This window comes from Balaenoptera borealis (assembly GCF_965194805.1).
Source record: "Balaenoptera borealis genome assembly, chromosome: 6".
Taxonomy (NCBI): Eukaryota; Metazoa; Chordata; class Mammalia; order Artiodactyla; family Balaenopteridae; genus Balaenoptera; species Balaenoptera borealis.
In genome coordinates, this window is record NC_138863.1 from 73200182 (window position 1) to 73227245 (window position 27064).

General features: G+C 39.4%; 2 protein-coding genes and 1 pseudogene across 27 annotated transcripts in view; 1 reads left to right on the plus strand and 2 right to left on the minus strand.

Annotated features, from left to right (window-relative positions):
- LOC309630263 (heterogeneous nuclear ribonucleoprotein R pseudogene) overlaps window positions 1-27064 on the plus strand; it is a 499447-nt pseudogene that overhangs the window by 396875 nt on the left and 75508 nt on the right. The window lies entirely within an intron of this gene.
- PKP4 (plakophilin 4) overlaps window positions 1-27064 on the minus strand; it is a 246574-nt gene that overhangs the window by 133237 nt on the left and 86273 nt on the right. The gene's annotated exons all lie outside the window — the stretch shown is intronic.
- Window positions 3230-27064, minus strand: part of UPP2 (uridine phosphorylase 2) — a 454968-nt gene continuing 431133 nt past the window's right edge. The window contains exon 8 of the transcript XR_014245560.1: window positions 3230-14193. The gene's annotated coding sequence lies outside the window, so the exon portion shown is untranslated. The remainder of the gene's footprint in view (window positions 14194-27064) is intronic.

Here is a 27064-nt window from a genome sequence, read left to right on the forward strand (position 1 = left end):
TGTAAAATGGGGATAACACCCACATCACAGAGGAATTGTTAAATGCTGCATATACCATAAAGCTGTTTTTAGAGAGTTGGGCATTATATAGTAACAAATATACATTTGAAAAAAGCACCATGTTCTTCCCTAATAGGTTCACTTGCCAAAAATTTGGGGATATACAGTATTTTCAATTCCTAAGTGGAGAAAAAAATAAAGTAATCTGGACTATAAGGAGATGCCTTGGATTCCATTTTTACTTAGCTCTTTGTATTGTACAATGCTATTATACCATTCAGTTAATAATTTACTTCTTTCACCTTCTGATCATATTCTGTTCTCAATAGCTCTGCTTTGTCATTTTTTGTTTTCTCTTCTTAAACCTCACATAAAGAGGATCCAATTTTATATATCCCAAGAAGAAAGTGGTGGCTGAAACACCACTCATGACAAACAACTAAGAAAAGAGCGGTTGCTTCTTGCTAGTATCATGTGCTCTATTTTCTATTTATTAACTTTCAAAACAAGTAATTTTACCAAATTTAGGGACCGTCACAAAATTAAAATGTATGATTTCTATAGGCAGCATGACGAATGCCAATGAACAATACGGGGATTGGTGGGTAAATATGTTAAGTTGCTATTTAATACTCAGATACTGATTCAATGCAACCCAAAATCTTTATTCAATATTTCCCATCATCTTACTCTATTAAGAAATTCCTTAACACTAGACCTATGGTGATCATTTCACAATATATACATATATTGAATCATTATGTTGTACATCTGAAACTAATATAAAATTATATGTCAATTACACCTCAATTAAAAAAAAATTCCTTCCTGGGAATTCCCTGGCAGTCCAGTGGTTGGGACTCAGAGCTTTCACTGCCACAGCCTCACGTTCGGTCCCTGGTCAGGGAACTGGGAGACTGCAAGCCAAGCAGCGTGGCCAAGAAAAAAAAAAATTTCCTTCCTTGTGTCTATTTTATGAAAATACTGAAAAACAGCTTTTTCCTCTTGTTTTTTGAAGATGTTCTGATCAGTAATTGTCATGCCAACAACTCATACCTACAGTTAATAGACATGAAAAAGATGGAGCTGAACTCTGTAACTGTCTTCTCTCCTAAAAGCAGAAGTTGATGTGCCTAGAGGATGGTGCCTCTGAGCCAAATGCTTGGTGCAGGTGGTCGGCAGAGCGTCAGGTTCAGTCCGCGTGCCTGTCCAGGCCCGAGGCTCAGGTAAGCAGAGGCTAGTCCACTGGTCTACACCTGCCTCAGAGGTGCACCAGCCTCAGTGCCTGGGACCATGCCTGCTGCATGCATGTGTGAGTAAGAATGAGAAGGCTGGTCCCTTTGGGAAGGAAAGATAACTCAGTCTGCCAGAGGAGACCTTCTGAGTCCATCAGCAGAGTGAATGAAAGGGCGTGGAAATACCACCACGTGGCAGGCTATGGCTCTCTCTTACTACTCTCCTTGAAACTAAACCTAAATGATCACTTTAAGTACACATCTGTGACACTTATCTTTTAAAATAAACTAATGTGTTTATAATTAAAATAAAACATTTTAACAGTATTGTGTAATGAAAGTCAAGAATATCAGATGGTAGGTAAAAATACATAATTTGGCCAACCTTAGCATTTTCTCACAGCACACAGTAAGCTGGTTTGAACAGCACAGAGTTTTAGAACAGCACATACTTAGCTGGGTTTAATTTAAGAACAATGACACGTTCATTGTAAAGGCTGCTGGGCTGATGACTCTAGCCCGGCACCCTTGCACTCCAGGACAGTATATAGAATGGCTTGGGTGGTTTCTGGCTCTCCACCCCTTTTCACTCATATGAGTACAATTGTTTTATGATTGAATACACCAAATTTTAACCATTCTCTTATAATCTAATAAGACTCTAGCAGAGATTCACTTAAGGAATTATAATGATACTAGTATTACTAGCTATTATTTATTAGGTGCTTACTATGAGCCAGATACTGTACTAATGCTTTCCATGCATATCGTACATGATGAGTACAACCAATAACCAATGAATGACTCCTACGTGCTAAGTATCTCTTATTTAATTTTTATAACCACCCCACGACGTACGTATCATTACCCTCATTTTTGAGATGCAGATCGTGAGTGTCTAAGGTCACACGCCTGGCAGATGGCAGAGCAGGGAGATGAAGCTAAGAGGTGTGACTCCAGAGTTGGTGGTCTCTATCACTGTCTTTCAGCCTCACACCGTGACCTACAGAGTGTAGCAATGAAATTGATTTCCAGGTGAAGAGAGGGAGATAACAACCTCTTAAAAACAACACAAATTGGGCTTCCCTGGTGGCGCAGTGGTTGAGAATCTGCCTGCCAATGCAGGGGACACGGGTTCGAGCCCTGGTCTGGGAAGATCCCACATGACGCAGAGCAACTAGGCCCGTGAGCCACAACTACTGAGTCTGCGCGTCTGGAGCCTGTGCTCCGCAACAAGAGAGGCCGCGACAGTGAGAGGCCCGCGCACCGCGATGAAGAGTGGCCCCCGCTCGCCACAACTAGAGAAAGCCCTCTCACAGAAACGAAGACCCAACACAGCCAAAAATTAATTAATTAAAAAAAAAAAAAAAAAAAGGTCAACCCCAGAGTAGCGTTGCAAATAACTGTTAAAAAACAAAACAAAACAAAAAACCAAAAAAACACAAGCCTAAGGAATCCATCAGAGGTCTCGCTGCCTGGCTTGTTATTGTACTCTGATGTGATCACCTCCTTCAATTTAATAACTGTGACTCATCAGTCTTTCTTTGGCATTATCTAAACAAGATGGCACTGTTAAGTAGTACCGTAGTGGTCTCAAATTCCAGGGAAGCAGCTGTGGATGAAGGGAATCTAGTTTGCAGCTATTTACAGATATCTTCTCTATGGTTTCCCATCTGATAAACAGGGCCTTCTGTGATGTCCAGCTCACTTTACAGAGAGAGAGCAATGTCTTCAGTGGATCTTAAAACTCTTGGGATCACAAACAAGAACTTGTAAGTGCAAGTCGGAAAAGAAGTGCTATATTGCTTCATTTATCTATCTGGATTTCTCCAGTCTGAATTTTCTATGCAGATTTCTGTTTCTAAGCTCATTATTGTCAATATATCTGATTGAGAAAGAAGCTAAACAAGTCCCAGGTGAGACTGTACCATAGCAACAGGCCCGCCATGAATTCTCTGGGAAGCAGAATTTCACAGAAGTATTTGATTGCCTATTCACACTCCTGATTATAACACACCGAGCTGTTAAACTAAATTGTATGCCATTAGTGTATTGAAGAACTTTAAAAAATAAACTACCCTGTGTAAAGATATTTTTCACACTTAGGTTCACATTGAGATGTGTTTAATTGTATGTAGCCCATTTCCCTTCTATTTTAGAAAACAAGAGAGATATTTTTAAACTGTTTCAGAACTTGCCAATGTCACAGCGTAGTAATGTGATAAATAAGGCATTACTACCCTTTATCACAGGTAACTATTTAATCCTTATTCTGGTTCATAAATATTTATTTAATTCTCCATTGTGATTTTGACAGAATACTGCCCTTAGAATTTGATCAGGAGTATTAAAGTACTGTACCTTGAGTTAAATAAACAGTGGCCAAAATAACCATAGAAAAAGAAACCTTGAGGTTAAAACCACCTCAGTCTCATAGTAGATTATACTTAGACTTGGCCTGTTGCTCAGCTGGGACAGTATACTAATAACAAAAAACAGGTTACTGAGAAAAAAAGTAGTTTACGTCTGTGGATTATCACAAAATGGCAGCCATCCTACAAATTATCTCATGACCAAAAGTAAGAGCAGGTGAGAATACAGATAGCATGAGCAAAATCCATCACAAGCATCAGAAAATCAACTCAAAGCAAATTCAAATCATCGCCATCCATCTTTACGTTTAAATACAATACATTTAACCAACTCTTCCCACATTTTGGCTGTAAAGGGTGCTGGAGACAGAGTAAAACATTTCACAAGCATTCAAAACAAAGGACAGAGGACTGTTCATGAAGTCATTTTTACACAACCGTATCTGTTATTTATGCTACTAGAAACACCCAGTGGTGTGGCTCTAATCTTTACATTTAGTTTTGTAATGCATGGTACAATGTTTCTACAGCAGATCTGCCTTTCTAATTACATTCTGCTCTATTATTAAAATCAGTTTACATGTCCTTAACATTTACCTGCTGTAAGGGAAAGGTGGTGTCCCAGAAGCCTACTGGGCAGGAGGACAGATGGCTCACAATTACAAATACAGCAACAAGCTCCAGAGAAGAAAGAACTGACTGAACAATCTCAAACCTTAATTACTTTATAAGCACTTAAAGTTTACATAAGATTGGTCCCTTGTTTCCTTTCTTTCATTTTTGATGATGTCGTATTTGGCCTTCCTCTTAGAAGACTGGGGAACTCCCTGAACTACCTAGAGCACAATTAGAAGTTATCCTTTCACTAAATAAACATGTATTTATATTTAATTGACTAGGCATGGCTTTTATGAGACAAATTCCTTAGAATCTATTAATACAATTAGAATATTCAGGACTATTTATTTCAAGCAAGCAAATAGTGATCATAATATTGGGTTGGCCAAAAAGTTCATTCGGTTAATAAATATATTGTTCAATAAAGTTCTTGGTGAAAATGAAGTGTCTTTTACTTAAAACCGAACGAACTTTTTGGCCAACCCAATACAGTGGAAATACGCAGTGTTGCAAGCATTATATAATGGACACCTGTTGCCTGTGCCACCTAGCATCTTTTTACCTGCCTTCTAGATACGGCATTCTGATTTCTCCGTGGGGAGTCCTACCTGCCCTATTCTCAGACCATGTGAATTTAGTATATCAATGGTGGGGTTGCTCAAGGTATAGAGAAAGTGGCAAGACCAACAAATAGTTTTTAATAAAGATGAAGAATTATTTTGGGGCCAGTACAAAGGAAGTGAGCTAAAGGACAGGGTTTTTTGGTCTAAGAATACAATGTTTAAAGGAAAAGGTCACTCCACATGAGGAAGCCAAGGAACTGCTCTGCCAGAGACTGGATGGGCTGTCCGGGTGGATGCTGAGGTCACCTAGAGACTCATGGTGGAGGAGCTGGAGGAGTGGCCGGGAACTGGGAGTCGGGTCTGCAGTGAACGAGGCTGAGTAACCAGAAGGTGGTCAAATGACAGCACTGAGGAGAAGGAGGGGGTGACGGTGACGGTGACGCAGCCAGGCAAGGGAGTCTCAAAGGAGCAGGCCTAGTGCAGGGAGTGCAAATGTGAATGACCGGGGAGCAAGGAGAATAAAGACTCCTTCCCGAGCTCAAGAAACCCAGAGATTAAGAGAATAACCAGATACCCCTAGAGTGGGTTTCACTGAATGTGGGGTCCCCTCAGGGGACAACCAGACTGCTATTAAGGAGAGAAGCGGGGAAGGAAAGATAAAGATGAGAAGGCTGAGGATGTGGGGTTAGTGGCTGACCACAGAGCAGGAGTTCCAGAGGACGTGGGAGAAGGGTTGGGGAGGCAGCACGGGGAGAATGGGGTTAGACTGGACAAGAGGACAGACAGAAGGATGGGGATGGGAAATCGGCAGCTAACAGGATAACCAGACAGGCATGGACTTCTGGTGACGAAAGGAAGGCAATGTGAGGTGTGAGAGATTGAGTACTTGGGTCTCAGGAAGTAGTGCAAAAACCTGTGGATTGTCAGAGGGAAAGGGGTGTAGACAGCTGAGCAGAGCGATCCCACTGAGCTTCAGGTGCAGGTATGGTGGGTCCTCTAGGTTGTGGAGGGTCTTAGGCCTCAGGGGGTGAGTTGTCAGTCACCTGTCCCTTGGGGTGACAGATCTTAGGCCCAGCGCCCAGGCACAACCTGGCAGTTAGTGGGGGCCTGATCCACAGTGTGATCAGGTAATTAATGTCTGCAAATTACTGGCCTCTAGAGCCAAAAGAAAACCCTACCCTTAATATTCCTATATGACAGCACTTTGCTTGGAAATCTTTTCAGCTAAACATCCGAGTTCACTGCTTACATGCTTTCCACACAACTGTGGGAGACAATTCACTTATGACATCCCTATTTCAAAAGGGAGAAAAATGGAAGGAAAAGGAGCCACCCAGCCCAAGTAATTTCAAAATCCAGTGGGGACAAGGTTTCAAGGCCTGGGAATAATATTCTGTGGCTTGAGGCTCTACCCTTGGTGTAATTTTTCCTTTTTCTTGAAGGGTAGCACATATTTGCACCTGAGTAGTTTTATAAGCCTGTTTTCTGACTATGCAATTTTGGAAGTCCAACAGCTTTCTTATGTTTCACCCTGTCTCTGTCCCTTTCAGTCAAACTGGCATTGTCGCTGCTGATATAATATTCTCAAAAACCTTGTAGGTCTCCTGTATATTCATGCCATTAAAAAAGAGGGTCCTCCACAGATCTTTCCTGGATGATCCTATCTCCATTCCAGTATTCTGCTGAGATGGCTGATGGGACCCATGAGTCACACATCTAATCCCTTCAGTACTAAAGACTGTCCACCTACACCCCTGGCATTCTTTCCAGAGCACACTTACCTAACAGTGAATCTTCTAATCTTACTGTCTTTTGTGATCTGGATAGGCTGAGAATTTTCCAAATCCTCAAGTTGTGGTTTGCTTTTGCTTGAGAGTCCTTCCCTCAATTTATGTCTTTCCTCTTGCATTTTATGAGCAGCAAGAAGAAACCAGGCCACATCTTCAACACTTTGCTTGGAAATCTCTTCAGCTAAATACCAAGTCCATCACTTACATGCTTTTGACACAACTGTGGGAGACAATTCATCTAAGTTTTCTCCCTCTATTTAACAAGGATCAATTTTCCTCTAGTTTTCAGTTATATATTCGTCATTTCCTCTGAGCTCTCACTGGGAGCACCTTTAACGTCTATATTTCCACCAACAGTCACCTTAAGGCAATCTGGGCTTTTTCTATCATGTGCCTCAAAATTCTTCCAGCCATTACCTGTTATCCAATTCCAAAGCCACTTCCACATTTTAGGTATTTGTTACATCAGCATCCCACCTCCTGGTATCAAAACCTGTATTAGTGTCCTATGCCTGCTATAACAAATCACCATAAACCTAGTGTTTCTTAGAACAACAGAAATTTATACTCTCCTAGTTCTGGAGTCTAGAAATTTGAAATTAGCTTCATTTGACTAAAATCAAGGTTGTAAGCTGAGATATATTCATCCCAGAGGTTGAAGGAAAGAATCTGTTCTTTGCCTCTTACAGCTTCTGGTGGTTGCTGGCTTACCTAGGCTTGTGGCCCCAACACTGCTATTTCTGTCTCCACCTTCACCCTGCCTTCTCTTCTGAACATGTGTCAAATCTCCCTCTGCTTCTCTTCTATGGACATTTGTGAAGGCATTTAGAGCTGACCTGGATAATCCAGTATTATCTCCCACATTCAAGGCCCTTAATTTAATTACACCCATAAAGACCTCTTTCAAATAAAGTAACATTTACAAGCTCCAGGTATTAGGACCTCGTATCTTTGGAGAGAGGAGCATTATTCTGCCTACCACAATCACAATACAGAAGCATGGCATATTACTACAAGTCTATTATGTTTATTAAAAAAAAGCACTGAAATCGAATTTGGCTCTTTCAAAGTGACCATTTGTTACTTAACATTGCAATAAAAGGCTGCAAAATTACTTTTCTAAAGCTATTATGTTAATATGAAATACTTATTCTGATTTTTCCATTTACAGATAAGTGTAATTAACTTTGCAAACATAATTTAAAAATGAGGTTGATAGTACAGCTAAGCAGAGTAAGCACTGGTAAATTAGCAAATATAAATAGTTGCAAAGACTAAAAAAAAAATTTCTGCACAAAGTCAAAAGATTTTAGGAACAGATATGCCTATATTTTAGGAAACTACTCTTTAGGAAAATACTTTTTTTTCCTTAGGAGCTAGGGTAAATAAGTGGCTGACATCTCTCTTTTAAAACTTAGTTATATTCAGTTTATACTTGTATTCTTTGGGATAAAGAAGGGCCAAGGGTGATCAAATACCAGATGGGAGAACCCTGGCTGAGATGGTTTTAGTCGAGCAGCAGGCAAGCTAAGTCCCTGCCAATTTGATCAATTACCCTGCGAGCGGCTTCACAGCCAAGAAATTGGCTTACCCACTTGCATTTGCTGTTACAGTAAAGGGAAGATTTAGAGAAACACTAGTAGTGCTAAACAAATTAATGCATTTTCTCTAACCTAGAAACAAACAGTTTGGGGTTCTCTATCTGGCCAAATAAAAACTGTGTCCTTGTAATAGCTTTAATTGCTTTGGTAAAGTTAACCCAAAGACCACAGGCCTGGTGGGAATTTTAACGCTAAGAAAGGAAATTGTTCTTTTCCTTTTAAGCATTATCAGGCAAACCAGAATTACGTTAGAGGATGACCATTAGTACTTAACAGTGAAAAGAATAAATAATGACAATTAAGTAAGTGTATTTGCAAAATGTTATTCTGAAAAAAAAAATTGATTCGTGCAAGTCATTTTGAATATATAGTTGTATTTTTGACATAAAAAAACATAAATAAGCAGCACAGCAACCTAATCTGTTTTCTCTGTCATTGACATCTTTAAAAGGCTAGGCTACCTAGACTGTGCACTCCTGGTATGGTACCTCATTCATTTTCCAGAAGTTTTAAAATTTTCTCTTAAAGTACTAATTTTGCAAACCTAAACCTAAACTAACAAAGTAACGATAAATGTTGAATACTTAAAACATGTATGTCGGGATTTCCCTGGTGGCACAGTGGTTAAGACTCCGTACCCCCAATGCAGGGGGCCCGGGTTTGATCCCTGGTCAGGGAACTAGATGCCACATGCCGCAACTAAAGAGCCCACGTGCCGCAACTAAGAAGCCGGAGAGCTGCAACTAAGGAGCAAGCCTGCCGCAACTAAGACCTGCACAACCAAATAAATACAAAATAAAACAAAAAAAAAACCAAAACATAAATGTCCACTCTTGCATAAACTTTAAAATCCACAGCTATAGAATTTTAGCAACGAGAGCGGCTGCGAACACTGTTTTTCACCAGAACACAGAGCTCCAGGGATTCTCCATTGGGACCGAGAAGCAGGTGGACTCTACGAGTTTGTCAAATTGGAAAGATCTTATGTTGAAGAGATATCAAGCTGCCACCCTAGCAGACAGTGCAGCCAAAGAGGAGCACCGGGGATCACCCCACCATGGAGTCACAGTCTCAGCGGCAAAGTGCTTGCTGTGTCACACGGTTGTTTGTCCAAAGACGACTCACAGCCACCTTTTGAAAAACCTTTTACACAACGTTTTCTGGGATGATGGAAATGTTCTAAATCTTTTTTTTTTTTTTTTTAATTTATTTATTTTTGGCTGAGTTGGGTCTTCATTGCTGCGCCTGGGCTTTCTCCAGTTGGCGGCGAACGGGGGCCACTCTTGGTTGCGGTGTGCAGGCTTCTCATTGCAGTGACTTCTCTTGTTGCGGAGCACGGGCTCTAGGCACGTGGGCTTCAGTAGCTGTGGCACGCGGGCTTAGTTGCTCCATGGCATGTGGGATCTTTCCGGACCAGGGATCGAACCCGTGTCCCTTGCATTGGCAGGCGGATTCTCAACCACTGAGCCACCAGGGAAGTCCCAATGTTCTAAATCTTGACTGTATTCATTTGCAAAACTCATAGAACTGCTCACTAAAAGGGTACATTTTATTGTATGTAAATTATGCCTCAATAAACTTGCCTTAAAAACATTAACACACATCGCCATAGTTTCTTTTCATTATGTTATGATAATTTCATTCACAGGTACCTTTCTTATAATTCTGGCAATAATGCTATAGGTTCACTCACTAATCCACCTTGATGTACATTGCAAGTAGATGTCTATGTTTCAGGCAACATTTCTTCACATTAACAGACTGTCCGATTTAACTTGTCATTGGCAGTAGAATAATTTTTTTTCCCTGAGATATCTATAAATGTAACTTTGTTTGGAGCAGAGCCACAGTAAGGGGCCTCAGGAGAGTGTGTGCCTGACCCTTCTGGTGTTTTCTCCTTTAAGACGTTGGGACAATGCTATTACCATTAGCCACATTGCTCTGAGGTAAAATGCCATTTACATTAGGTTGAATCATTTGAGAACCCTTTTTAAAACCACAACCATACATATTAGGCATAATTGTAAATATTTTACACAACTTAGACGTTTTCATTTCTAAAAGTCCATACGATTTTTAAAGCAATGATTGAGAGAAAATAATATTTATCAAACTAAGCCACTATATTGTCAATAAAATCATTGTAATAAAAAAATTTTAATTTAAAATTTTGTTAGTAAATGCAAAATACAGGCATTGGAATATTAATGACCCTTTCCAAACTAGTCAACATGAAAGATTAAAATTCTGGGCTCTGAAGTTAAATCGATCTCTTCCTTCTCCCTCTGTTTATTAATAAATTATAAATGAGAAAAAAGTTGCCTGTTTTCAATTCCAAATTTGTCTATTTAAAATGAACTTTAATAGGAGGATAAAACATGTTCTCATAAGAAGGTAAAAGGTGGCTGACATAGTCTCTGGTGATCTGTCAACATCTTACACGCAAGGCAACCCATGGAGGGGAGCCTTCGCTCTTCTAGAAACGGTGACCTTACAAACGGTGACTGCAGAATCACACTGAGCACCAGACCACTGAAAGCACTGATATCTGCAGAGTAAGTTCATCAAGGAAATGGATCAAGTGTTGGTGGTGACTAATATACCCCAGGAGACATGGAGGTCATACAGCAATGCACTGGTAGATGCCAATTAGCCCTAACAAATCCTATGTAGGTCTGTATGAATATTTTTGGAAGGTCTGTGTTCTTTATAAGAACCCCATCTAGGAACCAAAAAAGTCATACTGTTCAAAACTTTAAAACAGATATTTGTACAGAGAGGCAAACGGCTAGGCAAATGACCTAGCTAGGTAAGATCAAAGGGATCTGTATGTTGTCAAGGTACAGAAATACACCAGTCAAAAACTGCTGATATATTATGGCATATAGTATAGTCTGAAAGGCAACCAAAGCTTTTGCTCCATTTTGGAAATCATGGTCCAGAGATACTGGTTAGGATATTTTATGCACAGAAAGGACCAGAGGGAAGGAAATTATGCCTAAATTTTAGCTTACTCAAATTCATCTATGCATGTTAAACTGAGGGGGAGGGGAAAGTGGGAAAAGGCACGTCATACTGATTTGTCCCATTACTGTTAATTTTAACTTAGAACACTTGATTTAGGTGGTGTGTATCAGGTTTTCCTACCGTAAAGCCACTTGTTTTCCTTCTGTAATTAATAACATCTTGTAGGGAGATACTTTGAGACTATGTAAATAGATTATATAAATATCCTGTTTCTCATCATCCTTATCCACTAGTTTTAGCAGCCATTGGTGATTCGTGCCCTAAACAATTATTACTATGGCGATTGCCAAATGTAGGTTTTTTCTCTCCTAATTCTATTTCAGGATTAATTTTTCACAAGCAGACATAACGGATGATTCTGAGGAAGGTAGTCTACCAACTACACCCCAAGAAGTCCTCATCTGTTTTGTTTTTTTTTTTAAAACTATCTGAGAGTAAGGCTGCCAGAGGAAGGCTGAACCAACCCCATAAGACCCTCTACCAGAAGGAAGTAGTCCCATCTGCCAAAATACCAGGTCTGGTGTGTATCGATTAAGTACCAACTAATTGCAAACATTCCATAGGTAGGGGTCAATTTTCTTCCCTCTTCAAGGATACATCTATGTCCAGTTACAAGAACACAATGTAAGTAAGAATACAACAGTGCACCCCCTGGATTAAACACATCTCTTGATCCAAACAAGCCAAAAAACCAAATGCTTCATGATAAGGCAAAGATGAGCCAATGAGTTATTAGGGTTAAAAGAAACAGGGATGAAATATGGATGGACTTCAGAGGGGTGACTGCACCTAACTACTTGTAGGCCCCGCAGTTCCCAGAGTGCTGAACAGCAAAGGGTAGGGGAAGAAGCCAAAATCCGGGGCGGGGGTGGGCACGTGGGGTGCATATTCAACCAAATCACTCCTCCCTGACAGGGACGAAGCCGCAAGGCCACTAAGAACTTCCCCAAACTCTGAAATATACTGCAATAACATTTTAAGGGATTAAAAAGCAGAACACTGACTCAAGTTCATTTTTCAGATGTGAAATAAAACATGATCCTCCTCTGTAAAAGTGCCCTCTGGTAATACTGGAAACTTAACATTTAGGGAGTTGTATAACCTAAAGCGATTTCTTCAGTGTTAACACAGAGAAGCCAGATACAAATATTAAATTTTTTCCACAGGGTTAAAGTTTTACTTACCCATCCAATTCTGTTTCTTGGTATGTAAATATGAATATAACTGTTTCAATCTTAAAATACTCCTGAAGTATAAGATGTTATACAGGATTTCCATAATCCTGGTCCTCAAATAGGTGAGTCAGGCTTGATTTTATTAGAACTACCAACACAGGCTCCTTACATTATTTCAGTGAAATCGTTTCCTATACTGTATAAAGTACTCCACAGACAGTTAATCGTCTGAATCCCTGTCTGCCCTCCCAAAGACTTTATCTATAATTCCAGCCGTGGCAGACTTACTGCACACATTCCTCTACAGTAGAAAAATAAATGTTAGGATGAACAAATGTAAAACGAAAACTTTATATACAACAGCTTCACCCAGCCTCGGCACAGACTGGAACTCCGGCCCTTGAGCCTCACTGGCTGAACTGCAGAGAGGTTTGTTCTTCTACTCCCAGCCTACTAGGTCACCCCGTTTCTATCTTTTACTCGAGGTATTTGCTCAAAAGTATTTATTGGGCGCCTAGTACCGAGTTAAATGCAGGAGATTAAAAAATTCTCTACCAAAGAGCTTGTGCTCTGCTGAAGCTCACAATCCAGTTTAAGCCAAGGCACATTAGGATTTTTAAAAACCCATAATATTTTTTATTTTAAAGTCACCTTTGAGACATAACTTACATACAATAATACCCATTTTAAAGATGCAGAGTTTGCTGGGTTTTCCTAAACATACACAACAATGAACTACAAACTCCAATCAGATTTAGGATATTTGTTACCCTCCCAAAATTGCCTTAACTCCTTTTCAGTACTGCCCCTCCCCCTACTCCTTGGCAACCATGGGTTTGCTTTCTGTTGTTGTAGGTGAATTCTGCCTGTTCTAAAATTTTATGTAAATGGAATAGTGTAGTATGAACTCTTCTGTGTCTGGCTTCTTTAACTTAGCATATTTTTGAGATTTATCCATATTGCTGTGTGTATCAGTGGTTTCTTTTTTCTTGTTTGGCAGTATGAATGTGATTTGTTTATTCACCTACCTACTGACAGACGATTAAGCTGTTTAATTTGGGGGTACTGTAAATACCCACAAATGGTGCTATAAACATTTGTATACAAGTTTTTGTGTGGTCGTATTTATTTCATTCATTCCTGGGTTATACCCAGGAGAACTGTTGGATGGTGAGGTAAGTGTATGATTAACTTTATAAGAAATTGTCAAACTGTTTTCTAACATAGTTTTATCCATCTTACACTCGAACAGGCAAAAAAATGTAAAAACCATCTTAGGTCACAGTCACAGTTCATACAAAAATAGGTGACAGACCAAATCTGGCCGTAGTTTGCTGACTCCTGCTCTAGAGTTTTCTACATATAAAATCATGTCCTCTGTGTAAAAGGATAGTTTTCATTTTCCTTTCCAATTTTTGTGCCCTTTATTTCTTTTTTTTTTTTTATTTTATTTTATTTTTTTAATTTATTTTTTGGCAGAGGAGGAAGGTTTTAAGTTCTTTTTTTTTTTTTTTTTTTTTAAATTTTTATTTATTTATATTTATTTTTGCCTGTGTTGGGTCTTCGTTTCTGTGCGAGGGCTTTCTCCAGTTGTGGCAAGCGGGGGCCACTCTTCATCGCGGTGCGCGGGCCTCTCACTGTCGCGGCCTCTCTTGTTGCCGAGCACAAGCTCCAGACGCGCAGGCTCAGTAGTTGTGGCTCACGGGCCTAGTTGCTCCGCGGCATGTGGGATCTTCCCAGGCCAGGGCTCGAACCCGTGTCTCCTGCATTGGCAGGCAGATTCTCAACCGCTGCGCCACCAGGGAAGCCCCCCTTTATTTCTTTTCCTTGCCTTACTGTACTGGTTAAAATCTTAGCGGGAATGTATTCAGTCTTCCATCATTAAATATAATACTAGCTTTAGGTTCTTCATAAATGTCCTTTATCCAAGTCTGCTGAGAGACTTCATCATAAATGGGCATTGGCTTTTTATCAAATGCTTTTTCTTTATCCACTGAGATAATGATGTGGGCTTCCTCTTTTTTCTATTAATATGGTGAATTACAATTGCTTAATTTTCAAATGCTAAGCCAACCTTGCATTCTTGGGATAAACCATACTTGGTCATGATGAGTTAAATTTTTATATATTGTTGGTTTGGTCTTGGTAATATTTTATAGTAGATTTTTATATTTATATTCATGAGGGACAGACAGTGGTTTAGAGTTTTCTTATCATGTAATATCTGTTGGTTTTGGTGTAAGTGTAATGTTATATGTACTATTTAAAATTTAGTTGTATTAATATTTCAGGTTCTTCTTTCCGCTATTAGTCTGCTTTTCCTCTTTAAAATATGCAAAATACAAATTTGCATTTTGCAAGCAGTTCTCTTGATCAAATTCTTGAAACATACTTGCCATAGATAAGTTACTATGCTGACTTAACACTTACATTAAAAATGAGTTCAAAGTTCAAGCCAGACTGGTCAGACCCCAAAGGCCATTCTCTGAACAGTGAGCATACCATCCCTGGCTACCTTGTCAGTAGGGAAGTTGAAATGCTGAGAAGTCAAGTGTCTTTTCTAAAATCACCCAGCGTCCAGCGACAGAATGAACATTAAAAAAAAAAAAAGGCTTTGACTTACTCTAGCCTTGTGCTGTGTGATTCCAACTCATCTCTTACCTTTCCCTGCCTGAACTTCGATATTTCAGCCATTTGCACATATGCTCCATGCCTATTTTTCTCTCAATCCATAAGTCATACCTCACTGATTTTTATTCATAATCTGTGCCTCAATGCTCTCCCGGCTGGGTTTTTTTTTGGTTTTTTTTTTTTGGTTTTTTTTTAATGCTTATCTTCTATCCACCAAGCTGAACTGTCTGAGAGGGAATCTTTTTCTCAAAAGTGAAATTAGGTTGAATTTGACACCTTACTTGTGCTGCCAACCGCTTACATTTTTTGGCTCATGCCCTATGCTACTATTTTCCCAACAAAAATTTCACTTTGTTCCCTTTATACTGAGGTCAACTGAACTCCCAAATATCTTGTGACTACTTAGAAAAGGAACATTCCAAAAAGCATCAGGTTTTAAATATGCAGTGCCTTTTGTTTTTGCCATCTAACCGTCTTCACTTAAGCATCTTCTGTTTGTAGATTTCTCTGAATGCAGTAATAAAAATGGTTTTCATAATCTTTCAAGGAAAGTGAAGCAAAAATCTGAAGAAAAATGATGTTTGAACAACAACCAAAAGAAACCCAAAACTATATGAAAAAATAAATTGGGGAAAGAACTTCACTAAGTTCTTTGGGCCAAGGAATCTAAAAAGATTGACATTTGAAATCTTTTTCTTATTCATTTTATTTAATATTATTTTGAGTATATCACATAGAATTCTCTACTTCAACAAAACTCAGTTCAGATAAATCCTAGAATAGTACTACAAATTCAGCATACATTTAAAAAATAATCTGACAGCCTAATGCAGAGTTTGATGGGTAGAATCCAAATGTCAAAAGGTATTTCAGGAGTAAATGATTGAAGAGATAATCAAGTTAATCTGAGTTTACAGTTCATTTTTTTCAAGATTAAAACCAGCAAGAATAATCCAGTAACTACCTCAACCAAAAAAAAAGCTTCTAATTTTGAAATACTCTCAAAGGTATTACATATAAACCTTTTTTGATTGATCATGAGAGAAACTATATGCAGGAGAAACTGAGTCCTGGGAATTACATGAAGAAAGCAATCATAATTCTTGGCATAAATGCTAAATGTAGAGATCTTACCTTCAAAGAATTTTTATGAACATTAATTAAATCATACAATGCACTTGTGAAGTTTTATCAATAGCTTACAGATAGGAAATTCTATGGTACCAGGTTTGAAACAAGCATGACACTAGGTGGTAAATATACAGATATACACATAACACACACACACACACATACACACACATAAATGAATAGCTATGACTGTTCATGGATATGCCAAATAACTACTGGAAGCAAGTTTAAGTAAGTGTGAAGATTATGAACTGAATGCAGGTATTATTAGGAAAATCCTAACTTCTGCATCTGCTTAAATCCCATACGGTTGTGCTTTGTTACTATAAAAAGCATTAAGTTCATGAGATTTTATTAATGCTCTGCAATGTACAACAAGGGCACTTGCCCTCCAGCAATTTACAACTTAAAAGAACAGACTTACCCATACCTCAAATTTTTAAAACTCTTCTCCACCTCACTTTCTTTGAACAAAAACAACAGGAGACAGTGCTGCTGGTAGGCTTGTAGGAAGAGCAAAAAGGACAAAGCTGAGAAAGCAGGAAAAGGAAACAGCTGTTAACATGAGAGTAGACAGAGAAAGAAAGAGGCGGCCTAGGCGCCAGGTGAGGAAGCCACGCCCCCAAAAGGGGAAGCAAAGAGAGGCTTCCTCCTGAGGTAAGCAAGCTAATCAGAAGTAATGCTCAACTGTCTTGTGCCCAGTAGCTCCCAACTAAATGTGGAAGTTAGGCCTGCTCTCTGCCATGCTTAGGACTCAAGACTACAAGTGTTGGGTCTCTGGCATGGTGCATGTGGAAAGGATGGAACCAGGTCTGTAGAAGGTATCTGGTAGAAGGCAGATCTGGCAGATTTGGTAGAAGGCAGCGGGTGGGGAGTTAGAGGAAGAGGAGACAGTGAAGGTTCACTCATTGAACTCCACCTTCCTTAAATGTCACTTCATGGTTACCACTCCCAGTTTGCACCTGCAGGTGAAGAGGGCTCTCTCCTGACATGGCTTTGTGCTCTCCTAAAGTCTGGACAGATGATGCATGTGAACTTATCCAACAGCCGGTTATATATGGATAACGAACGTGTGTAGACAGAGTTGGATGGATGACCGAAGGACCTTCTGGCTTCTGGTGGCACGTTCCATTCAGACCGCATTCAATACTCAGCGCAAAAGGAGTCACCAAAGAAAACAAATTCTTCATTACTATCACTGTCCCCTTATGCAGTTTACATACCATCGGACTGAAAGGAACACGATATAACCAGGACTTCTCCCACTAAGCTGGGGGGTGAGGGGTCGGGGGAGTGAGGTGGGGTGTAGAGTAAGATATTTATGGCAGGGAGAACAAAATAAAGATTTCTTAACTTGAAAATATTTGAGGCCTAAATTACTCTAACCCTTATTTCTTAGTGCACAATGTTATCAATACATAATACTTCCTAAATGGAAATAACTATATTCTTATTTTGCTGATTATAAGAATATCATAACAACGTCTTATAACAATTTTTACAAAGTAGAGGATTTCTAAGTGCTTTTATTCTCATGAGTCTCACAATGCTTTTATGCGGTAGGGAGTCAACTGATTACTTTTACCCCCATTATCCAGCACACAGACTGAGGCTTGGAAACACCGTCTCACGTGGCAGGCTTAGAGCCACAAACTAGGCAGTAGTTTTGCTTCAACTAAGCATGGCTCTCCTGAAGCCTGGCAAGGGCACAAGCTCTGTCACTGGCGGCAGAATGGGGTGAGGGTAAGATTCCTGCTAATTGGTTATGAATTGTGTGAACCACACACAGAGCAACTTAACCCACTTACACCTCAGGTCCTCGCATTTCAAAAGAGAGAATCTGTGTTAATTCCTAAATCACAGAGCGATGGGGAATTTAATCAATACACACACTGCCATCACCTGCACGGCGCCTGGTCCAAGTGCTCAGTAAACGCTATTATCCTGTCAACAAAACTCTACTTGGCCTCTCTGGTAAGGATAACTAGGATGGGTAGAACTAGTCTAGTCCCTCAGTGCTATTCTCCCTAGTTACAACCTTTTAACGCATTCCTTTCTAAACCTGGTTACATGGATTCTTTATACCATTTAATAATTTTTCATTTCTCCGTCATCTTTGAGTAAAGAGCTGTTTCACAGGATTAAAATTTCTGGATATCCAAAGCTGCTCCTTCAAATGCCAATTTATTTTCTGATTTCAAATACTCCTAAGGTATCATGCTTTCTCCTGACTTGTTAAATAGAATGTATGGAACACACATACTTTTCTAAATAATTGATAATAATCTTACTAACGAAACATGCATAACCACAAACATATGGAGGCATCACTAATCCCTGGAGCCTGCCCATCAGCTGTCCTGTCTCCTTCCCTGATGTAGGAATGTCACCTGGTGCTGTCACAGTTCCTCTTGGAATTTTGATCTCCATCCTTTCTCTTTCCTGCCCTCTGGTCCCTCTCCTCACCTCCCTGCCCTGCAACTCCTTGGCTAAATTTGTACATCCAAAACATATTCTACAAAAATACAGTGACGACCAAATTATATGTTGTAAACTAGAGGGAATAAGGTTGAGGGTGAGGGCCTAAAGCCATTTTCATGGTAATTTTTAGTATGTTTCAAAGGGCTGAAGTTGCCAGTGGCCTGACCTCCAAACAAATGCATGTGTATACATGCACACAGGTGTGCATACGTGTGTGTGTGTGCATGTGCTGTATGTGAATACATTGGGTATTTGGGGGGTAGTTGCTATAGTCAAAACACTTTAAGTATGTAATTTTGCAGTTTTTTAATCTAAGCATACAGATTAAAAATGGGAAATTTTTTTAATTTAAAAAGTTAAATATGATTTAGTCAACAAGTATTTGAGTACCGTACTTACATGCTGGGCATTGCTCTAGGTACTGAGAATGAAAAGTTTCTTACTCTTATGGATCAAAATGTTTGAATTAGAAAACTTCTTTTGTTTCCCTAAAAAAGGAATGTTTTCGTTGAGATTACACTTTGAAATTTACTCATTTCCAATTATAAACTGCAGGGGAAGAAGCTTTCAGGTAATAGGGGGAAAATGCTGACAACTATAACTCTGGAGAGAAACCTGATGACATTATAAAAATACATTTAAATTTAAGACCCTGGGGTAGTATAATTTTTCCAAATGCAGAAACAGAGAAGTAAAGAAATAGAAATGCAACATTTAGGATCTCATAGCAACATTAATTACTCATACTAGGCATATTTGGCAATTTCTATTACTCTTTTACAAGATGGCAATAGCATGAAAAGTTCAATGAAGATTTTTAAAAATTTAAGCAATATTAACAGGGTTTCAAAAATTGGCATATTTAGGCTTAAAGGGGAAACAAACTTTAAAAAGCATTTAAAGATAGAAACTTACTGAGAATGCAAGGAAATCAAACTCAACAGCAAAACAACTCAATCGAAAAATGGGCAGAAGACCTAAATAGACATTTCTCCAAGGACATACAGATGGCCAACAGACACATGAAAAGATGCTCATCATTGCTAATTATTAGAGAAATGCAAATCAAAACTACAAGGTATCACCTCACACAGGTCAGAATGGCCATCATTAAAAAAAATCTACAAATAACAAATGCTAGAGAAAGTGTGGAGAAAAGGGAACCCTCATAGACTGTGTGGGAATGTAAATTGGTGCAGCCACTATGGAGAACAGTATGGAGGTTCCTTACAAAACTAGAGTTCCCACATGATCCAGCAATCCCACTTCTGGGCATATATCTGAACAAAACTATATTTCAGAAAGACACATGCACCCCTATATTCATAGCAGCACTATTCACAATAGCCAAGACATGGGAACAACCTAAATGCCTACTGACAGATGAATGGATAAAGAAGATGTGGTACATATATACAATGGAATACTACTTAGCCATGAAAAAGAATGAAATAATGCCATCTGCAGCAACGTGGATGGACCTAGAGATTATCCCATTAAGCGAAGTAAGTCAGAAAGAGAAAGACAAATACCATATGATATCACTTATGTGTGGAATTCAGAAACATGATATAAATGAACTTATTTACAAAACAGAAACAGACTCACAGACATAAGAGAACAGGCTTGTGGTTGCCAAGGGGGGAGGGGAGGTGGGGGAAGGATGGACTGGGAGTTTGAGATTAGCAGATATACACTAGTATACATAGCACAGGGAACTATATTCAATATCCTCTGATAAACCATAATGGAAAAGAATATGAAAAAGAATGTACATATATATATATATGTATACGAATCACTTTGCTGCACGGCAGAAATTAACACAACATTGTAAATCAACTATATGCCAATAAAATAAATTCTAAAAAAAGGAACCCAAGGAAATAAAATTTTGGTCTATCCTCCACAGCACTTCTTATTTACAAATGTTAAACAGAGAATATAAAAATCAGTATAGTGATTCTGATACTGTTCCTTTCTGGACCACCATGAATATCCACTACAGCTCAGCCCAGCCTAGCACTAATCAAAAGGAGGGTAGAGTAAGGCAGGTAGAAAAGACGGCAGAGGAGTAACGAGGCCCAGGTGCCAGGGCACCCACACGCTTCCCAAGTAGACTGTGGCAGAAACTGCTGTTTGTTGATAATCATTTTATCCGAACCCATCGCTGTTCAGCTGGAGCCTGCATTTCCAGCCTTTGGGGCAGCTCACTGTGGCCAAACGACCCAGTTCACGCAGTTCAATGCATACGAGGAACAAGCCTCTTTAGACCACGCCCTCCAAAAAGGAATCCATCTGTTCCCCTGGCTCTCCATCCCTCCCTCCCTCCTGGCAGGACCTAATGAGAACTGGGAGCTGCCTGACACCCAGACACAGCAACTATGCAGCAACACTGCCTTGGCAGCTCTGGACCACTACTCTCTGGAACGTTTCATGAGAGAGAAATATATTTCTATCTTGTTTAAGCCATGATATTTTGATGTCTCATTGTTTACAGTGGCTAAACCTGAAGCCCAATTAACACATATTTATGGCAGAGCTGAGTGTTTTAGTGCCTAGTTGCCTCAACTCCTATTTTGAAGCTTAGCAAGCATATTCTGAACATCTTTACTGGGTTGTAAGCATCTTCATTGGATTATGCATCTAGAGGGCGGGAATCTTGTCCTCTGTTTCTCTGAAACTGTCTAATACAGGGCCGATTGAAGGAGGGGAGGGGCAGGAAAAATGACATAAGTTTAAGCTAGAGGCTTTGGCGTCTGAGAGTCCCCTGGAATTAAATCCTTTGTCAATCCCTGGATTCTGATCAGATGTGTGAACTTGAGGAAGTTCAGTCATCCAACATATATCAGTTGAGTGTCTATTATGCAGCAGGCCCCATTCTAGGAACAAGGGCTTCTGCTATGGACGACGGTGTCTACACTCTGGTAGACTTAAGTTTCACAAACTCTCTAAGCCTCAGCTGCTTCATCTGTAAAATGGGGATAATAATAGCGACAGACTTTTAGAACTGCTGTGAGGATTACATGAGGTGACACATACAAAGTATGTGAGTCAGTGTCATGCACACTGGTACTCAATAAATGTGAACAATAACTAAGAACTGCCAATAATTTGTGCCTGATACAGATACTCATTAACTGCCACGGCATCAGAGCATTGTTTCTCAGCACCAAGTAAGAAAAGCAAGTCAGGAATTGCTATTTCCTATTAGAGTCTCATCTCTGACATCTGTTTGATAGGAATTCTAGACATGTCTTACAGATAAATAAGGGCTTACTTAATACAATATATATTACGGACCACTTGGGGCCTAATATTTAAAATTGAAAATATTAAAATTGTTCAAGAAATAATTCCTTTTCATGAACTTATTTAAGGAAATGAGTGGATTGTTTGCAATGAAAATCTCCTTTAAGGGGTTGGGGTTCAAAACAGAGCACTGCCCACCCCGCCGTGACGGCTGCAGGATCTGAAGCACACCAGGTTGCTTCAGCGCGTCATCCTGCACCGAGTCAGAATCTGTCGCTTCAAGCCGCCATGGCTCATATTCTCAAAACAATTAATGGCTTCTCGGATCCAGCAGAGAGCTCTTTCAGAATAATCATACTACATTATTTTGGACTGCAGAATGTTCAAATGCATTTCAGGTAAGGAAGAGTCCCTAAGGCAGGCTTTAACAAGAAAAAGGAGGTGGGTGTGGGATTTTCGCAACTCACCGAACAAAACTGAAAGATTGGGAATTAAAGATTTCTGGTAGATGAAGATGAAAAAATAAACTTAATGCTCTGCAGGAAACAAAGAGCAATAGAGTAAACAACACTCAACACTGGTGGGTGGCTTCATTTTGCTATGGCCATTTCAGGGGCAATTAGATCTGAATGCCAGTTTTATCACTAAAACCCCAAAGACAGAAAACTTCAATATTCATGAAACACCTGAGACAGCTCTGCTTCTAAATAGGGGCTTGACCACCTATTAAGTACCAAGCACTTTATTAGCATTTTAAAATATATGACCTATAACCTACAAACTGGGCATTGTTGCAATTTTACAGAGGAAACAGGCTATGAGAGGTTGAGGGGCTTGCCCAGTAGCATGAAGCTCTTTGTGGGAGTCTGGATTTGAACCCAGGTCGGCTTGACATCAATGTCTACATTCTTCCCATTCTACCCAGAAACTACTGAATTCTTTACAAGAGTACAGTGAAACTCTGTAAGAGTTCACTGATGAGGTAGGATTATCAGATTATTACCATAAATAGTAACAAGCCTAACATTTAAAAATGTTCACTATGGTACAGTGATGTCCTCAGGACAAACTGTAGCCCCCCAGGGCTCTGTGTGCCTCTTCTAGAGGGTCCCAGGGGCTGGCTGGCTGGCTGGCTGTGAGGATGCCCTGGCTGAAGGGTTGACCATGACTGGCCCGCCCAGCAGCGCCCTCCGGACCATCCAGCTGACGGGAAAGGGAGAGAGCTGGGCTTCTTTGGCTCAGTTCTCCTGGTTGATGCCCTTCCCCACCTGGCTCTCAGGTGGCCATTTGACGTTTTTCTGAGCTGTAAGGGTGCTTGACCTTCCAACTTGCCAGTACTAATCTGCTACGGGAATCAAAACCTGTACTTGGGAACATGATTTTCTCAAGATGTTTAAAAACCTATTCCGGGCGGTCAAAATGCTAGCTAAAACAGTCACAGAATACAAACGGGATCTTGTACTTTGCGATATTTTGTGGTCAATCTAGCCTATTTTGTTGTGCATTTCTAGTCCGCCTGGGATAAAGGATTTTGAAGCTGGGATGTTATTTTCCAGATACAAGTATTGTATTGGAAATGGCTCCATATATTTTGCATAGTTCTAGTCATAAAATAAGACAGTCCTAGTTACTACATTTACTTTCTTCTGTGTAGGAATACATCATAAGGGAACATTTAGAGTCTACCGACGTAAGCTCTGCCAGTTCAAATAAATCAGTCAGAGTGGATACAACTGGGTTTGGATTGCATCCAGGTTATGGAAGGCAAGAATGGATTAGAGGTATGCGCCATCACAGCAGTGACAAACTCTCAACTTCTTTGTAAAAGCACCAGTGTTTCTTCAGGCTTAGACATGACTCGCTAAAGCTACATTTTCAATGAAATATGAAATATTGCTGGAAGCACTTAAAAGCTGGAAAATATAATCATGTCAGTACAGATGCTTCGCTTCCCACCCCCAAAAGAGTGACATCATTTTGAGAAGTAGTCAGTCTGCTGTTACTAGGCTGTGGGGTTGGAGAGGCGGATGTCTGCACAAGCAAAGGAAGCCCAAGTGTGGTGTGGTCCTGGTTAAGATGCGAGGACCACCGTTTCACTTTAGAAACAAACATCCATTTTTGAACAAATCTCTTATGACTATCACTTTTGGGCAGAATTGATTTTTCTAATGGAAGGGAAAAAGTGGTCAGCTATAAACTTTCATACACGTGTCATGAGGAAACTTTATTTTTTTTTACTTTGGATCTATATCCCCCTCCTACTCTGTTTTTGGGGGAAGGGGCTTCTTACTTCCTCCCTCACCATCCCTAGGTAATGAATGTGAGTTTGATGTGCACCAGTATGTTTGTGTTTTGTTCCCTACTTATTTTCCATGAATACACAAACATTTTCAACAAATATATTTTCAACAAGTACTGAGAGCTGATTAGTACCAGACACTACTCTAAGCTCTGGAATATAGTGGAAAGCATCCTTGGAGTTTATATCCTGCAGTGGGGCAATCCAAAAAAATGGGTGTTTGGTACACTTCTCTGCATCTTCCTTTTCTTACTTAATGATACTTTGTAGAAAAGCCCTCCAAGGCAACTGGTAAAGATATATCTGAGCAATCTCTTAACTAGACTTCTGAATATACTATGTAAAGATATCTGCAAAGAGTTGGATTTGCAGAATCACTGTAAGATGACACAACCATATCTCCACGGGTCCAGACAGATGTTGGCTCCTCCCATCAGCTTCGTCGGCATTACGCCATAAGGGCCCTAATAAGGCATATAACCTCTGCCTGGTCCTCTGGATGGAACCCCTTCAGTGGGCCAGGTCTCAGCCTCGGCCCTTGCCTTTGAGTATTCTTCAGTTTGGATGCAGGTCCTTCCTAAGTGGCCCCGGGCTAGAACATAATGCTTCCACAAGCTTTCTACGTATCATCTCAGAGATAACAACTGCAGTGAACCTTTACTGAGTACTCACTATTTTAGTAAGATTGGAACCATTATCCTCATTTTACAAATGAAGACACAGAAGCCTCCATCTGAAGTCACCTGCTCAAAGTCACACGGCATAGCCAGGGGTAGGCATGGGAGCTCCTACTCTTAACCACTGTGCCATGATACCCTATCTGAAGACTGCCATCACAGCCATGATAAATTTTCCATTTCAACCATGAGTCATCTGACAAATTTTCCACATCTTGTAACTTATATACACTTACTTCTTTCCTTTCCTTCTGTGTCAACCTTAGTCTACGGTAACCTTTTATTATTATCTTTTTGAAAACTCCAAAAACCTCAGTCACATTATTTTATGGCTTTAGAATTTTTATTAAGCATTACATGATTTTTGTAAGGAAATTTGCAAAATACAAGGGAGAAAGCCTGAAGATACTTATTCAACATTTAGGAGCGTCTCTTGTTTTTATTAATGAGTGCACATGCATTTGTGTGTGTGTGTGTATGTGTGTATACACACACACACAAATATGCATTTATTTCTATAGCAAATTTGTACATATATGGTTAGATGCCTTATTTTTTCCTTTGTATTGTTAAGTTTTCCTGTCATTAAAAATTCTTTAGAAGTGTGATTTTTAAGCTGTGTAAAGCCCATCATATTTGTGTACTACTGTTACGCAATCATTCTACTTGTATTGGACAATCAAGTTGTTGCCAATTTTTAGATGTTATAAACATCACTATGACTAATATTTTTGTGTTAACATTTACTATTTCCTTAGACTGGACACCTAGAATTGGAATTATTGGACCAAAGTGGTTTCCAAAATGGTTGTGCCAATTTACTCTCACCGATACTGCATGAAATCCCTAACTTCACTATGCTCACACCGTTTTAATCTTTAACTGTTGCCAATATGAAAGGCAGATATAGTCTCATTATTTTAATATGTATTTCTGCAATTACTAGTGAGCTAAAAATATTATTTCATATGTACCTTAGTTATTTATATCCCTTCTTTTGTCAACTGTCTGTTAATGTCAAATACCTCCCTTCCCTGTTTTTCCTTTCTCATTTCTAATTACTCTGCACAGATTGCATTCACTTTATTCACTCATTTGATAGGTACCTACTAAACTCCTGTTGCTTACCTTGTCCTGTGCTAAGGAAACAGTTCTATTCTTCATAGTCCAGAATACCTTTGGGAATTTCCTTACAAGACTTTTCTAAGTGAATATATATCTTAACATAACTAAGATGATATTACCAACACTGATGTTTTAAACACAATTAAAGCACGCATAGATCCAACAAAGATAAAAACATGTATAGGAATTTGTTCCCAGCTCACACTGAAGATTTCTTTTTTTTTTCTTTTTCTTTTTGTCTGTGCAGATCCAATAAGCCAACAAACCATGACTCAAAACATTCAATATAATTTATAGGTGGCAAAACATTTTAAGCGCTGGGACAATGAAAAACGCCACTAAATGTCTAAATGATACCGTAAATTGACTGGGCATTCTCCCTGTGGAGTATCTAAAATATGTAAGCAGTTTACCTACTGTTATCAGGAGTGAATCAAAATAGTACCAATGGCTAATAGGGACAGTCACCAGAGTAACATATCCATCTGAACTACCTGAAGGAGTATATAGATTGGGGACCATGAGAAGCAGGAAAGCACTGGAGAAGAACTGCAAAATCTAACTGATAGCACATAATAACCCTTGATTCCTGGTTTGGAACCTTAATTGAGTAAGAGATGATGCACTAGTTACTTTATACCATAAATTTCTCATTCTTGAGTCTTAAATTTGATTATTCTCTGAAGGGAACACATCTTCAACTAGTGAAGGGTACCAGGGTACAAGAGTGAACACATTTCATGAGTTCAACACATTCAACATGAGTTGAATGTCTGAGGGTATCTTTTTCATTCTTCACACATGGAAGACAATTTAGCTGGGTATAAACCTCTTGGACTATAAGCATTTTTTTCCCCTCAATACTCTAAATACAATGCTCTACACCAAGCTATAGCTATATGTCAGTCTGATTTTATCTTTTGCAGATAAACTATTTGTTTTATCTGCATTCTTGTAGAGTCTTTTTCCCCCTTTATCTTTGTAAATACAAAATTTTGTCAAAGTTATTCCTAGACAGGTCTCTCTTCCATAGGTGATGCCTGTAATATGCTGACCCCTTCAAATCTGTATACTCAGGACTTTATTT